General features: G+C 42.7%; 1 non-coding gene across 1 annotated transcript; it reads left to right on the top strand.

Moving 5' to 3' along the window:
* Window positions 1-5450: 5450 nt before the first annotated feature.
* On the top strand, window positions 5451-5557 carry LOC122066990. Its single transcript, XR_006136543.1, has one exon. It is a non-coding gene; the product is annotated as a small nucleolar RNA R71 (small nucleolar RNA).
* The last annotated feature ends 9317 nt before the right edge of the window (window positions 5558-14874 follow it).

Below are 14874 nucleotides of genomic sequence, written 5' to 3' on the forward strand. Positions count from 1 at the left end.
ACCACGCTTCCTGAGGCGCAATGCCCTGTCTAGTTCCAAGGGAATCAACTCTTATTCTTCTTTATACCACATTTCACATTTCATTTAAAATTGTGCATTTGTCAACCCATGCCAAATTAAAAAAAAGGTCTCAACTCCAAATCAAAAGTACAAGGAACCCACAGACTTACATATGGTCCATCACCATAAAACAGGGGTCTCTTATTTTTCAAAAGAAAGTCCCATCTCAAGACACATGCTTGTTTCTTTCTTCTCAACAGGGTTTTTATACGTTCAAAATGGGTACCTTAATCAAAAATTTTATTTTCATACATCAAGCAACCGAATGGTATGATCATTAGCCAAAAGCCAAAGTAGGACTTCATCCTTAGCAAGCTCAAAAAATAAAAAGAAAAACAAACAGAACAAAGTGAAAAATAAATAAATAAATAAATAAAAACTGGTTTCCCTCCCCCACACTTAAGTCATGCAATGTCCTCAATGCATGGAAAAAATTAAAAGCAAAGACAATGCAAGGGGGTCATACCTGAATAACAGTTAGTCATCAGTGTAAAGAGGTTCATGGAGATCCATGACCTCTTCACTACTAGTAGTAGGAAACTCGAGGAACGGTTTCAAACGCTGACCATTAACCTTCGAAATTACCCCTGTTCCTGGATTCAAAATCTCCACAGCCCCATGGGGATATACATTATGAACAATAAATGGGCCATCCCATCGGGATCTAAGCTTACCAGGAAAAAGATGCAATCGAGAGTTGTACAATAAGACCTTATCACCAATTGCAAAAGATTTACGCAGAATGTGTTTATCATGGAAAGCTTTGGTCTTTTCCTTGTAAATTCTAGAACTTTCATAGGCATCATTCCTAAGTTCCTCCAACTCAGATAGTTGGAGCCTACGATGAATTCCCGCATCAGACAAATCAAAGTTAAGCTTCTTAATGGCCCAAAAGGCCTTATGCTCCAACTCAACTGGTAAGTGACAAGCTTTTCCATACACCAAACGGTAGGGAGACTGACCAAGGTCGGTCTTGAATGCAGTCCGATGGGCCCACAAGGCATCAATGAGCCTAAGGGACCAATCCTTACGGTTGGGATTAACAGTTTTCTCCAAGATTTGTTTGATCTGCCTATTAGACACCTCCACTTGGCCACTAGTTTGGGGGTGATAAGGGGTAGATAACTTATGAGTGACCCCATACTTTTTCATTAGGGCCTCAAAAGGCCGATTACAAAAATGAGTACCCCTATCACTAATTATTGCACGTGGTGCACCAAAGCGGGAAAAAATGTTCTCTTTGAGAAACTGGACCACCACTTTGTGGTCATTAGTTTTACAAGGTATGGCCTCTATCCATTTAGAAACATAATCAACGGCCAAAAGTATGTACAAATTCCCAAAAGAATTAGGGAATGGTCCCATAAAATCGATGCCCCATACATCAAAGATCTCAACTACCAAAATAGGGTTGAGGGGCATCATGTTCCTTTTATTGATACGGCCAAAAGACTGGCAGGCAGGGCAAGCCTTGCAAAAATCAAAAGCATCTCTAAAAAGAGTGGGCCAATAAAATCCGCATTGGAGAACCTTTGCGGCAGTCTTCTTAGGTCCAAAGTGTCCACCACATGCATGATCATGACAAAAAGAGAGAATGGAATGTTGCTCATGATCAGGAACACATCGTCGGATAATCTGATCTGGACATATCTTAAACAAATAAGGATCATCCCAGAAAAAGTGCTTAACTTGGGAATGAAACCTATACTTATCTTGGGTGGACCAGTGATCCGGAGTCACACCTGAAACTAAGAAGTTGACAATGTCAGCAAACCATGGTTCACTGGACATTGCAAATAATTGTTCATCTGGAAAGTTCTCGTTGACTGGAGAATCAACAGTCAAGGAATTGGGAAGCCGGGATAAATGGTCTGCAACTAGGTTTTCAACTCCTTTCTTATCCCTAATTTCTAAATCAAACTCTTGCAAAAGTAAAACCCACCTAATGAGACGGGCTTTGGCATCCTTCTTCTGAACTAGGTATCTGAGGGCAGAATGATCAGTATACACCACCACATGTGAACCAACTAAGTAAGACCGAAACTTTTCTAATGCAAACACAACAGCTAAAAATTCTTTTTCAGTGGTTGTATAATTGAGTTGTGCATCATTTAAGGTCCTACTAGCATAGTAAATGACAGTGGGTAACTTATTAATCCTTTGACCTAAAACTGCTCCTATGGCAAAATCTGAAGCATCACACATCAGTTCAAAAGGTTCAGTCCAAACAGGTGGTTGAACAATGGGTGCATTGGTCAACTCCTTCTTAAGTTGCTTGAAGGATTCTAGGCACTCTTTGGAAAACTCAAAAGTCTGATCTTTGACAAGTAATGAGGTGAGAGGTCGGGCTAACTGACTAAAGTTCTTAATAAACCTTCTGTAGAAGCCTGCATGCCCTAGAAAAGACCGAACATCCTTAACAGATTGAGGAGGTGGTAAATTATCAATTAAATCCACTTTGGCTCTATCTACCTTAATTCCCTCCTTGGATATTACATGGCCTAAAACAATACCAGATTTAACCATAAAATGACATTTCTCCCAATTCAAAACCAAATTCTTAGATATGCACCTTTTCAAAACTAGGGAAAGATGATGAAGACATTCAGAATAGGAATTCCCATGAATTGAAAAGTCATCCATAAATACTTCTAAGAATTTTTCGACCATGTCAGAAAAAATGCTCATCATGCATCGTTGGAACGTAGCAGGGGCATTGCAAAGCCCAAAGGGCATACGCCTGTAAGCAAATGTTCCATATGGGCATGTAAAAGTGGTCTTATGTTGGTCCTCTAAAGCAATTGGGATTTGGTTATAGCCGGAATATCCATCAAGAAAGCAATAGTATTCATGTCCAGCTAACCTCTCTAACATCTGGTCAATGAATGGCAATGGGAAGTGGTCCTTCCAGGTTGCCGCATTTAACTTCCTGTAGTCAATGCACACACGCCATCCTGTTTGGACACGGGTAGGGATCAACTCATTATTGGCATTAGGAACTACAGTCACACCAGACTTCTTAGGCACTACGTGAACTGGGCTTACCCATTGGCTGTCAGAAATAGGATAAATTATTCCATGATCCAAGCACTTTAGGATCTCTTTCTTAATGGCTTCCATCATCACTGGGTTAGCTCTTCTTTGGGGTTCCGTGGATGGTTTGGAATCCTCCATAAGATGTATATGATGTTGCACAATAGGAAGGGCTTATACCCTTGATATCAGCCATGGTCCAACCTAGGGCTTCCTTATTATCTTTTAACACTTTAAGTAACTCCTCTTCCTGGCTAGAAGTCAAATTTGAAGAAATTATTACAGGAAGAGTCTGGTCAGGCCCTAGGAAAGCATATCTCAAATTAGATGGCAACTCCTTAAGATCTAGCTTAGGGGGCTCAACTATGGAAGGTTTGGGAATGGAATTGGAAAGGGGTCCTAAGGGCTCCACAAGTGTGTGAAGACTCAAGACTTCAGAAAAGAAATTTTCACTATCATCATCCAACTCATCCATACACTCTTGGAATTCTGAATCAAAATCAATATCAAAGTTGGTAACTAAATCATCAGAAAAATCCAGAAAATCCTCAAGCATATTGATCTCTTCTTCCATATGTGGTTGCTTGCCAATCCTAAACATGTTAAACTCAACAGTTTGGTTACCAAAAGATAATCTTAGGAAACCATTCCGGCAATTGATTAATGCATTACTGGTAGCCAAGAATGGTCTTCCTAGAATTATTGGGATCTCATCCTTGGTTGAGAAGGGCTTAGTATCTAACACAATGAAATCAACAGGGAAAATAAATTCCCCCACCTTTAGTAAGACATCCTCAACCATCCCTTTAGGAATCTTAACAGACCTATCTGCCAACTGAAGAGTAGTTCCAGTGGCTTTCAATTCTCCCAATCCTAGTTGCTTGTACACATGGTAAGGTAAAAGATTCACACTTGCGCCAAGGTCAAGTAAGGCATGCTCAATATAGGTGTTGCCTATGACACAAGATATGGTAGGGCTCCCTGGATCCTTATACTTGGCTGCTATAGGCTGAGTAATTATGGAACTAATGTTACCTGCCAAGAACGCCTTTTTGGGCACACTAGTGATACGTTTGTGAGTACACAAATCTTTCAGTACCTTTGCATAGGCGGGGATCTGGGATATGGCATCCAAAAGAGGGATGTTTACTTCTACCTTTTTGAAGACTTCTAAAATTTTGTCCATGGAAGCAGTCTTCTTTTTGTTTACCAAGCGATTAGGAAATGGGACAGGATGAACATAAGGACTGTTAGGGATTTGCCCCTGTTCAGAAGAATCATTTTTGGTTTCCTCAACCAAATCATCTTTAGTTTCAGAAAAATCTTTAGGTTCATCAGACGAACCTGGAACAAGAGGCACATTTGTGTCCTCAACTGAAGAAGAGTTAACAGGAGTAATAGATGGGGAAGATTTAGGAACGCTCTGTAGGTACTCTCTACCACTCCTAAGGGCATAAACAACATTACATTGGTTAGAGGGCCCTTGTTGAGTCTGACCTTGTACTATATTCAGTGGTGCATTAGTTGGTCCTTGTAAACTAACAGGCTGATGATGCCTAGGGTTAGGCTCTGGTTGACTGGGTAAAGTTCCCTTCTCCCTCTCACGCATAATTGAGACAACTTGGGTAAGTTCTCTCGTAAGATTTTGATGGCTTGTCATGAGGAGGGCCATATTTTTTTCCAAGTCACTTATTCTACTTGCCTCTCCAGTGTTGGTAAACCCAGGGGGTTGCTGATAAGATGATAGAAGAGGGGCCCTAGGAAAACTCGCCTGAGGTCCTACATTTGACCTAGGAAAAGTATTTTGAGAAAAAGATTGTTGTGCAAAGGGAGGCCTTTGGGGTCCAGGTTGACCTTGATTATAGAAATTGGAAGGTCCTGCTTGGTTGCCCTGATTCCAAGAGAAATTTGGGTGATTTCTCCATCCTGGATTGTATGTGTTACTATATGGATTATTCTGGTATAAGGCATTAACACTATCATTAGAAGTGCCCCCAGAGGTGTTGGGGCATTCTTCTATGACATGTCCAGGGGACTGGCACCAAGCACAAATCTTAACCAAATTGACTGATGATGGCTCTCTAGGAACAATAGCCTCAATCCTCTTGATTAGGCTATCCAAATGGGCTTCCTTGGCTACTATCCCATCCACAAAATATCCTTTTCCTCCTATGGTTCTTTCACTCTCTTGGGTTGATTCCCACTCACGGGTTTTGTCAGCTAAGTCAAGTAAAAATTCCCATGCCTTTCCTTCATCTGTAAAGGATGTGAATCCCTCAGGGCACATAGACTCTATCATTTGTTTAGTTGGGTAATCAATACCCTCATAAATTATTTGACATAAATGCCATAGGTCTAGGCCATGGTGAGGGCATTCTTGGAGTAGATCCTTGAATCTCTCCATAAGTTTGGAAAATGACTCACTAGGCTTTTGCCTAAACTGAAGGATATCACTTCTAAGCTTATTGGTCTTGTGAGTTGGGAAAAACTTCTTAAGGAAGACAACTGTGAACTGTTCCCATGAGGTTATGGAATTTGTGGGTAACCCATACAACCACTTCTTAGCTTGGTCTTTCAATGCAAAAGTGATAAACCTAAGCTTAACAGCATCACCAGAAAGCTGTTGGATCTTAATTAGAACACATACCTCTTCAAATTCCCTTAGAAATAGGTATGCATCCTCAGAGGTCAACCCATGGAAGTGGGGCAACATAGTGATGTATTGAGATTTGAGTTCAAAATTATTGCCCTGGGCTTGTGGTAGAACTATACAGGAAGGTTGGGCTGTTCTAGCAGGGTAGAACCTATCTTTCAGAGATTTAGGTGAAGGGTTTTGCTGTTGGTCTCCCATATTGAAGGGTTTTAAAGAGAGCAAACGTATAGGGTCACTACTTGTTGGATCTCTTCTTTCTAACCGATTCTTAGTATTACGTACCCACTTAACACTCATGCAACAGAAAAACTACCCACAACTAAAGTAAGACAAGCACAAAAGAATGGATAGCAAAACTTTTTTTTTTTTGATTATTTTTGATTTTTTTTTTTGCTTTTTGGGAGCTTACCGGCAGGGATCCGGGGTTGCTCAGGTCAATTCCTGAGGTACTGCTACAGGGCGAAACCTGTCTTTATCATACTGTGAGGCATGGCGACCTCCACTGATACAACTATTATTGCAAGTTGTTCTTCTCAGGAATTCAATAAAAGAAAAGGAAAAATATAAAACAAAGCAAACAAAGCACTCCGATTTACCAAAAGAAAGTGAAAAATAACATGGAACTGTCTCCCCGGCAACGGCGCCAAAAACTTTTTTGAGATTTAAAATGTAACCGCAAGCGTACGGATCAGTGTAGCTACGGGTCGAACACAGGGAGAGCAGCCACTTTATTTTTTTATTTCTTTTAATAATGCGAAAGTGAACTGATTAATGGTTGTGATCTAATTCTAATTACCGTCCTAAAAATAACGTCCTAACCATTCGTCATCTAAGAATTTAAAGACGCAAGCCACGCAATTAAAATTAAATAAATAAATAACTAAAAATAAACAACCCACGCAATTAAAAAAAATAAATAAATAAATAAAGGAAAAAATGCTGAAATAAAAATAAAGTAAAAGAAAGGGGATAAAGCTAGAGAGAGACTCACAAGTAGGTTTCTCTACTTAGCCCGAGGGATGCATCATAATATGAGCTTCCCTACTTGACCAGAGAGTCACTCTTACAAGGGTTACTCAACTTGGCTTTAGGGAAAGGGAGACAATTAAAATAAAAGTAATAAATTGATGGTTCTATGGCTAGGAGGGGCAAAGCCAACACATACACTAGCCATGAACCTTGGGGGAAAGGGATAGCAATAATGTAACGACTGAATAAAAATCCTAAATTAAGAAAGAAATGGTAGTCAGAAGAGGGAATGAGAGGGGGGAGAGAAGACTACTGAAGGAGCCTACTTACTTGAATCAATGCTTGAACTTGAAAAAAAATTGCTCCACGGCTCGTGATCTTGTCACCTAGATCTAAGCCTAGAACTATAACTTAAAAAATTACAACTCAATTGCATAAATCATAAACATAAAAAGGCTGAATAAGAATAAAAGAGTGCTTGCATTAATTGACATTAAAAAAAAACTATTACAAAAGTGATTAAAGCAAAAATAGAGAAGAACTAAAACTAAAGAGAGAAAGAGGAAGAGAGAGAGCAACTAAAGAAAACTAGAAGAAGAATGAATTGTGTCTCCTCCTCTTTCATGAGTTGTATTTATAGGGAATGGAGAGGTAGGGTAACAATTTTCTCTTTCCTAAAAGAGAGAAACCCACAATTGATTGTGAGATCTTTTGAGTCCAAAAGTGCTAAGATGGAGGAGAGAGAAGAGAGAAATAAATTTTGAGAAATTTCCTATAATTTTTTGCTTATTTTCTTTCCTTTTTTTTTCTAATTTATTTTTCTTCTTTTTCTCTCTCCTAGGGACGAATTTTCTTCTTCTTTGTGTGATTTGGACAATATTTGGTGATGATGTGGAGGAGAGAGAATATTTGGACAATCTTTATTTCTCCCCTTTTTTTTCTCTTTCCTTTTTTTTTTCTTCTCTTCTTGCTTCCACGATTTTCCTTTCCTTTTTTTATTTTTTTCTTCTTGTGCAAGAACCCTTCCACGATTTTGCTTGCTTCTAATTTGATGTGAAAATCTCCTCCATGCCCTTAGTGCTTTAAGTGAGTGAAAAGCAGGAAATCTTCAACAAATTCTCTAAAAAAAACAACCATGAGATTCGAACTTGAGACCTCTTGGTGAGCAAGGGAATTTTGTACACCATAGCTCACCAACTAAGATAGGTAGTTGTTGTTACCAAAAACAAATCTTTAATCACTTAAGGATGTGGTCCATCGATCCTTGTTGGCATTTGGAGTATTCCTTGTACCTCTGGGACAATTGCAAACGGGCTAGTTCTACATCTCGGTTCAGTTCTGATCCATTATTCATTTTCTGACCCGAAAAGAATAATCATTTGTACGGGTGACCAAACGAATGTGTACTTTTAATTGAACACGTCCATCTTGCTCAGAATTTTATCCTCTTCGCAACCATGAAAAGAAATAGGACCTCTTTATGTGTAAAATTGAAGATATAGCGCCCGATAATCCTTAAGGCCTTGAAAATATAAAATCTGCAAAAAGAGAGTAAAACCCAAGGTAGCTCCATTCTAAATATGTAAAATGAATGTTTTACTACCCTAGATTTCACACATAAATGTGCTCATCACCTGGTCGGCCTTAGACATGCCTGGAATAGACCGAGAGGTAATAGAGCATCATCTGAGTGTCAACCCAGCAAAGAAGTCGGTGCAATAGAAGAAGAGGACCTTCACCCCCGAAAAGCAGTAGAAAAATATATGAAGAAGTAAAGAAGTTGCTGAAGGCCCAGTTCATCCACGAGATCCAATACCCGGAGTAGATATCCAACGTGGTGATGGTCCCGAAGGCAAATGGAAAGTGGAGGATCTGCATCGACTTCACTGACCTGAATAAGGCCTGCTCAAAGGACGGATACCCCCTGCCGAAAATAGACCTCCTCATCGATGCCACGGTAGGATACGAGGCACTGAGCTTCATGGATGCGTACTCGGGGTACAATCAGATCAAGATGTCTGAGGGTGATGTCCCAAAGACATCCTTCGTGACCGAGGGGGCTTGTACTACTATGAAGTCATGCCCTTCGGGCTAAAAAACTCAGGGGCCACCTATCAAAGTTTGGTGAATAAAATATTCAAGGGGATGATCGGCATAACCATGGAGGTATACGTGGACGATATGCTTGTAAAAATCTTGAAGGCAGAACAACACATTTAAGACTTAGAAAAGGTGTTCCAGGTGTTGAGGCAGTACAGTATGGAGCTGAACCCGGCAAAGTGCGCATTCGGAGTATCCTTGGGAAAGTTCCTCAACTTTATTGTCTCAGAGAGGGGAATTGAAGCCAATCTGATGAAAATACAAGCCATTCGAGACATGAGGTCACCCCAGAATGTAAAGCAAGTCTAGGAGCTAATAGGCAGAGTCACCACCCTAGGGCGATTCCTGTCTCGATCGGCTGACAGATGCCTCCCCTTCTTCAAAGCCTTGAAGGGACGCAAAAAGTTTGAATGGTCGGAGGAATGTGAAAAGTCCTTTGAACAACTGAAGGAGTACTTGGCTGCACCCCCACTGCTGATAAAGCCAAACATCGGGGATACCTTGCAATTGTACCTTACTGTATCAGCAGTAGCTGTAAGTGCGGTACTAACGAAAGAAGAAGGAAGGCAACAACGGCAGATATACTACGTTAGCCAAACCCTGCTAGATGCTGAAACAAGATACAGAAAGACAGAGAAAGTGGCATACGCCTTGGTAACAACGGCAAGAAAGTTGAGGCCCTATTTTCAATCACATACAATATGCGTATTCACAGACCAGCCCCTGAAGAAGATACTGTAGCGGCCAGATATGTACGGTCGCCTGGTAAACTGGGCCATAGAGTTGGGAGAATTCGACATCCAATACTAATCGAGAATCATAAAAAAAGCACAGGCCCTCACAGACTTCATAGCCGAGACGACGCTCCCTGATGATCCCCAGGAATCTTTCGAGGACCGAGGAGAAAAGGCTTGGGCTTTGTATGTGGATGGTGCTTCTAACAGAGCGGGAAGCGACGCAGGGATCATATTGGTCAGCCCCAGAGGTTTCAAGATCGAGTATGCCCTACGGTTCGACTTCGATGCCTCCAACAACGAAGCAGAGTACGAAGCGTTAATAGCCAGAATTAATCTGGCATGGGCTTTGATGGTGTAGGAGCTGGTGGTGCATAGTGATTCACAGCTCGTGGTACGACAGGTGAATGGAGACTACGAAACTAAAGAACAAAGGATGGCTAGGTACTTAAAGACAGTGCGAGAAAGAATAACAGCCTTTAAGGAATTCGAGGCAAGGCAGGTGCCACGAGAAGAGAATACTAGTGTAGACGCACTGTCGTAGTTGGCCACCTTCGACTTAGCAGACCTTGAACGATCAGTGTATTTTGGAGTACTACCACAGCCGAGTACAGAAAGACCCCAAGAGGTATTACCTGTAGGCATGGTTTTAAGTATCTCCGATACCGATACGATACCCTCCGATACGTATCTTAAATTTAGTCGGTTGATACGATACACACCGATACGATACATTGAATTTTTTAAATCATTTCGTATCAATATATATCCTACAATACATACCGATATGCATCAATACACCACTAATACACATCGATACGATATGACATGCCTCGATACGACTCTATGAAAAATATAAAATTGAGGTAAAAGGTACGTTTCGGTATGTATTGGTACGTATCGGTGAGTATCGGTATGTATCGATTGGTACGTATCGGTATATATCAGCACGTATCGGTGAGTATCGATATATATATATCGGTATGTATTGGTGAGTATCGGTGAGTATCGATACGTATCGGTGCTACGGTCATATAATGGCCAATATGGGTAATTTTTCAGAAAAAAACGATTTTTTGATGGGTTTTTGTTCCAAAGTTGTTGTCAGCCATATTTTTCCCTAACTAAAGTGGAAATCAAGGTTGGGAACAAGGATTTTACATTTATGGGACAACTACAGACCTTGAATTCTTAGTACGATACCCTCAATTTAGTGTTTATGCATAATACATGTTATCAATAGCTTTTTTTAACAAATTCTTTATGCAAAAGTGTTTAAGAAAATGTTTTCTATCCATTTATGTGTGTATCTTTAGCGTATCTTAGTGTATCTCCGATACGATACGATACCCTCCGATACGTATCTTAATTTTGACCGACCGATACAACGACCGATACCGATACTTTAATCCTTGCCTGTAGGCAAACACAACCATAGCTGGATGGATGCCATAACCGAATACCTAAAGGAAGGAAAGCTCCCCGAGAATAGGGACGAGGCAAGGAAAGTATGACTGAGGTCAGCACACTTCCTTCTGAAGGATGAGACACTGTACAAAATAGGGTTCACCGTGCCGTACCTCAAGTGCCTGAACCCCGCCGATGGCGAATATGCACTTCGAGAAGTGCATGAAGGGATATGCGACCAACACTTGGGAGCCTGGGCCTTGGCACATAAAGTTCTAAGGCAGGGCCTATTTTGGCCGACAATAAGGAAGGACGTAGAATCATTAGTCAGGAAGTGCGTCAAGTGCCAGATGTTCGCCCCCATCCCTAGGCAGCACTCTACCGAGCTCTCATCCCTATCAAGCCCGATACCATTCGCCATGTGGGGAATGGACATCCTGGGCCCATTCCCCCTGGCCACGAGACAAAGGAAGTTTGTAGTGGTGGCGGTAGACTACTTCACGAAATGGGTAGAGGCCGAAGCACTGGCGATGATATCCGAAAAGAATGTAAGGAACTTCTTCCAGAGGGCGGTAGTCTATTGATTTGAAATCCCTCGGGTGGTGGTAACGGACAATGGAACTCAGTTTGCCAACCCGACTTTCAGTTTGTTTTGTGATGCCCTCGGTATTGACCACAAGAAAACATCTATCCGTTATCCATCGACCAATGGGCTGACAGTGGTAACCAATCGTACTCTGCTCCAAGGAATAAAGAAGAGACTGGATGGTGCCAAAGGGCTATGGGCAGATGAGTTGTATAATATCCTCTGGGCTTACCACACAACTGAGAGGTCGGCCACCGGAGAAACACCCTTCATTTTAACTTACGACACCGAAGCTATACTTCCGGTGGAGGTAAGGGCCGAAACCCATCGGATTCAGTACTACAATGAAGAAGAAAACGATAAAGGACTCTGAGCGAATTTAGACCTCTTGACCGAAGTCAGGGACACCTCACAAGAAAGGATTACCGCCTACCAGTAGAGGGTTGCGAGGCACTATAACTCCAAAGTCCGAAAGAACGAGTACAAAATGGGTGACCTCGTCCTTAGAAGGGCAGAAATATTAGACCCGAGGCATCAAGGAAAGCTAGCTCCAAATTAGGAAGGTCCTTATAGAGTCTCAAGGGTAATACGATTGGGTTCCTATCACCTGGAGACTATGGGGGGAGAGAGGGTACCCCGATCGTGGAACCTGAAAAACTTAAGAAAATTCTACCAGTAGTGAAGTAGCAAGCAATCACATTTTGTAATTTTTTGCTCCTAAGAACTTTCTTGTTGTAACTCCTCATCCTAAGCTCTTCGGATGATTTTACTTATGAAAAATATATAAGCTGGTTTACGGCAATTGATAGGAATTCTCCTGTTTGGTGGCTTTAGCTTTGCCGAAGGTCTTTACCTCTGTCATCACCACAGTTATTGATCAAGGCGAAGCCGAAGGAAACTTGATGAAGGGATACAGCCAAAGGTCCCTACCTCGGTTGGGAGCTCAGGCGCAGGTCGAGCTGAGCTGATCGAAGGCCACCACCTCGGTTGGGAGATCAGGCTAAGGCCGAGCAGACCTCTCCAAAGGTCACAACCTGGGTTGGGAGCTCAGGCCAAGGCTGAGTGGACCTGACCGAAGGTCCTTACCTCGGTTGGGAGCTCAGGTGAAGGTCGAGCTGAGCTGACTGAAGGCCACCACCTCTGTTAGGGGTTCTGGCTAAGGCCGAGCAGACCTAACCGAAGGTCACCACCTCGGTTGGGAGCTCAGACATAGGCCGAGCGGACTTGACCGATGGTCCTTACCTTGGTTGGGAGCTCAGGCTAAGGCCGAGCTGACCTGATCGAAGGTCACAACCTCAGTAGGGGGCTCTGGTAAAAGTCGAGCTGACCTGACCGAAGGCCCTCACCTCGGTTGGGAGCTCAGGCTGAGGCCGAGATGACCTGACCGAAGGTCCCTACCTCAGTTTGGGGCTCAGGCCAAGGCCGAGCGGACCTGATCGAAGGTCATAACCTCGGTTGGGAGCTTAGGCCAAGGTCGAGTGGACCTGACCGAAGGTCTTAACCTCGATTGGGAGCTCAGGCCAAGGCCGAGCGGACATAATTGAAGGTCCTACATCGGTTGTGAGCTCAGGCAAAGTCGAGCGAACTTAACCGAAGGTCCTTACCTCAGTTGGGGGCTCTTGCTAAGGTCGAGCTGACCTGACCGAAGGTCACAACCTCGATAGGCTCTGGTAAAAGCCAAGCGGACCTAACTGAAGGTACTTACCTCGATTTAGGGCTCTTGCTAAGGTCGAGCTGACCTGACTGAAGGTCACAACCTCAGCAGGGGGCTCCGACAAAAGCCAAGCAGACCTGATCGAAGGCCGTCACCTCGATTGGGAACTCAGGCCGAGGTCGAGCTACCCTGAACGAAGGTTCCTACCTCGGTTAGGGGCTCAAGCCAAGGCTGAGCGGACCTGACTGAAGGTCATAACCTTGGTTGGGAGCTCAGGCCAAGGCCGAGCAGACCTGACCGAAGGTCTTAACCTCGGTTGGGAGCACAGGCTAAGGCCGAGCAGACCTAACCAAAGGCCCTCACCTCGGTTGGGAGCTAAGGCGGAGGCTAAGATGACCTGACCGAAGGTCCCTACCTCAGTTGGGCGCTCAGGCTAAGGTGAGAGGACCTGACCGAAGGTCATTACCTCGACTGGGGGCTCAGGCAAAAGCAGAGCAAATCTGACCAGGGTCCTTACCACGGGTGGGGCTCTGGTTAGGCCCGAGCATACCTGACCGAAGGTCTCGGTCTCAAGCAAAATTAAAGCCCAAGCCAAAGGAATAAGGCCGAAGGGATGCATGAATGAGAAAAAATGACGAAAAACTTAATTACTCCCACAGGAAGAGCCTCCTGGTGAGAGTAAGGGGGCTATTGGTACGGCCAAATCGATTGCCCAGTAGGGTAAGAACACATGGTATCTAAGGAAAAGACACGTGTCACTCACCTATTAGAGGCTGCAAGGAGTCTGACCGCGTCAACCATGTGAAGAGAATATTCCCCACGAAGGGGATAAGACATCTCTGCTTAGGACTCGAAGAGGAAAGGAGGTGAACCCGAGGAGGACTCCTCCAAGGGAAAGAGAAACCCTAAACCCTAAGGACTATAAGAGAGGGCCCGAGCGGTGGAATAAAGGTATGCAGAAAAAACCCACACCATTACCCTTGTAAAAAGCTGTGCGGCCAATCTCTAACTTGGGCGTCGGAGGACTAACCCTGGATAAACATCCAGACCACTGCCTTCTGTATTTGTGCAGGATCAACTCATACGGATTTTTGACAGCAACAATATGTATCTAAAATAACGTCCTAACCATTCGTAATCTAAGAATTTAAAGACGCAAGCCACGCAATTAAAAAGCAATGAAGAAAAAAATGCTGAAATAAAAATAAGGTAAAAGAAAGGGAATAAAGCTAGAGAGGGACTCACAAGTTGGTTTCTCTACTTAGCTCGAGGGATGCATCATAATTTGAGCTTCCCTACTTGACCAGAGAGTCACTCTTACAAGGGTTACTCTACTTGGCTTTAGGAAAAAAATAAACAATTAAAATAAAAACAATAAAATGATGGTTCTATGGCTAGGAGGGGCAAAGTCAACACATACACTAGCCATGAACTTTGGGGGAAAGGGATAGCAATAATGTAATGACTGAAATTAAAATCCTAAATTAAAAAGAAAGGGTAGTCAGAAGAGGGAATGAGAGAGAGGAGAGAAGACTACTGAAGGAGCCTACTTACTTGAACTTCAACCCTTGAACTGAAAACTTGATTGATTTGAGATACTACCAATACTAAAAAACACATCTGGAATAAACTAAATCTGAAATTTCTTGTACTAGAGAAAACAAATCTGAAGAAAAAA

The sequence above is a fragment of the Macadamia integrifolia genome, unplaced genomic scaffold (assembly GCF_013358625.1).
Source record: "Macadamia integrifolia cultivar HAES 741 unplaced genomic scaffold, SCU_Mint_v3 scaffold2656, whole genome shotgun sequence".
NCBI classification, from domain to species: domain Eukaryota; kingdom Viridiplantae; phylum Streptophyta; class Magnoliopsida; order Proteales; family Proteaceae; genus Macadamia; species Macadamia integrifolia.